This window comes from Tamandua tetradactyla, chromosome 4 (assembly GCF_023851605.1).
Source record: "Tamandua tetradactyla isolate mTamTet1 chromosome 4, mTamTet1.pri, whole genome shotgun sequence".
Taxonomy (NCBI): Eukaryota; Metazoa; Chordata; class Mammalia; order Pilosa; family Myrmecophagidae; genus Tamandua; species Tamandua tetradactyla.
In genome coordinates this window covers 158338762-158341374 of record NC_135330.1, presented here as the reverse complement: position 1 = coordinate 158341374, position 2613 = coordinate 158338762, and the positions used below count along the sequence as shown (strand labels likewise).

At 36.5% G+C, this 2613-nt stretch overlaps 1 non-coding gene across 1 annotated transcript; it reads right to left on the bottom strand.

The window, feature by feature from the left end:
• Positions 1-1862: 1862 nt before the first annotated feature.
• Positions 1863-2048, bottom strand: LOC143681992 (U2 spliceosomal RNA). The gene has a single exon (XR_013175024.1). It is a non-coding gene; the product is annotated as a U2 spliceosomal RNA (small nuclear RNA).
• Positions 2049-2613: the final 565 nt, after the last annotated feature.

Here is a 2613-nt window from a genome sequence, read left to right as displayed (position 1 = left end):
CTTTCTATAGATCGAAATCTAAATGTCATTCTCTCAGAGTTTAGGTATGAAGGAATCCATTTCTTCACTTCAACAGTACAGCTCTCTCCCTAATAATAAATTAATTCAATTAATATTGAGTTATCTGGGGCCACTTAATTCTCTCAGGAAATCTGAGCTCCTCTTATAAAAGCCAGTACACATTCTTCAAGTATTCAATTACTCCTAGACAGTCTGCTTTACCATATTACATTCAAGATACTTTCATGTGCAATTCATTGCAAAAATATGACTAATTTTATCATAAATTTTGGTGCCTTTTCTCCTAATTGTTGGTTCATGGTCAAAAAATTGACTTGTGCCTTTCCAAAGTAAAGAAAATCCACATTATTTTTATCAGGCAATCTGTCACGGACTGAGGAATTGACAACTTTGAGACAACATCTACTAATGGCAGATCCTTCAAACTATTTATCAACCTTTTCCTTCCATTTGCCCCCAGGTGTGAAACTCATTCACTGTTGCATTGTGAACACAATTTAAAACTCTCCTCTCCATTCCCTGGCCCTTCACTTTACTATGAGAATGATTCTACATTTTAATATATTGTAGCCCCTAGAGGAGTATAATCACCAATCACACAGTGGGATCCAGGTCTCCAGGTGCTTTCCTCTTGGCAGCTTAAGCTTATCATATATCTAAATCAGCCTAAGTATATCTGACCTGAATTTTATTTTTCCTTTCAGTTAAAATGCATATTTAGATACTTATTTGAATCCCCAGTTTTTGCAAGTTCTTCATATCAGCCTACTTGGATTTTGTTTAAAACACTCTCCGTCAGTATGCAGTCTGCGCGTGTACACTTATGAGTACACACCGCACATGTACACATAAGTACACCTATTCCTCCTCCTCCCCACAAGAATTAAACTGATTTAGATGATGATTCTAAAAGTTTATTCAGACTTAATGAATATGTTTGAAGGATGGTTTACATTGATTTAGCTTCATTTTCTGCTTCCACCAAGAGTTCAAGGGTTTAGAATTAATTTCATATGTAGTACTTCTGTTCAATTGACCCATCATAAGCCAATGAAACATAGCCCAGATTTAAACTTGACTTGGAAGAACAAGGTAATATTGACTTGAGCTCCATACATTCTACAATGTCTGAGAGCCCATAATGTTTGGAGAATTCCTGCTGAGCATCTATCTAATGATTCCTTCTGAACCCTGAGTCTTTAGTTTGTGCTGTATGAATTGACAGTTCCATCCACTCCATCATCAGAACCTCATAAATTGTTTCACCTTCTGATACCTAGTAGTTCCACACATGCCCAGCGTGCCGGTTTGAAAGGATGTATGTACCCTAGAAAATCCATGTTTTAATCCTAATCCCATTTTGTAAAGACAGCCTTTTCTTCTAATCCCTATTCAGTACTGTATGTTTGAAACTTCAATTAGATCCTCTCCCTGGAGATGGTGACTCCGTGAAGAGTGTTTGTTACGCTGGATTAAGTAGAGCTGTGTCTTGATTAGTTTACTGGAATCCTATAAAAGAGGAAACATTTTGGAGAATGAGGGCGATTCAGAGAGAACAGAGAAGAATGGCAGAGCCAAGAGACAGCCACATCAGAGAACTCCGCAGAACTATGAAGCACAGAGTCCAACAGCCAGTGACTTTTGGAAATAAAGAAGGAAAATGCCTCCCAGGGAGCTGGAGAGGAAGCTAGCAGATGATGCCATGTTCACTATGTGCCCTTCCAGCCAATAGAGAAACCCTGACCATGTTCACCATGTGCCTTTCCTGATGAGAGAGAAACCCTGATCTTCATCAGCCTTCTTTTTTTTTTTCTGATTTTATACATTTATTGTTCCCCAAGAGGGGATGCACCGTTCCTGAAAGTACTGCAATACCAGGTCGATGCGTGGAGTGGACGGAGCAAGCTCCTATTCCATCTTCTAATTCCAAAAATCCATTTAATATATTTTCCTCAGGTAGAGGACAGATATTAAACTGATAAGAACAGATACTACAGTTGATCTTAGCCAAAAGGCCGAGAAGCGATCATCAGCCTTCTTGAATCAAGATATCTTTCCTTGGATGCCTTAGATTGGACATTTCTACAGACTTGCTTTAATTGGGACATTCACATGGCCTAAAAACTGTTAACTTGCAACTTATTAAATTCCCCTTTTTAAAAAAACATTCCACTTCTGGTGTATTGCATTCTGACAGCTAGCAAACTAGAACACCCCAGTCTCTTGAGGTTTCATCTTTTATACCAAGTAATAAAATAATTATTTTCCCAAACAATTCTATTACATCTCCTAAGGAGCAATTTGCACCACTCCTTAACATAGTTCAAATGTCCCAATATGTATCTTAATATAATTAATTATACTTAAAATAAGATATTTTTAAATTATTTTTTTGCATGGACAGACTCTGAGAATCAAACCCTGGTTGACATAACTGGATTTTGAGATACATTATCTTTTATCAGATTATTAATCTTTAAATGTGTTACTATATTTAACTTAATATTCTATTTAAAATATTAACATATCTATTTATGATATAGGTTCATAATTGTGCATAGATTGTGTATATCTGCTTTCAATTCTTGCTTC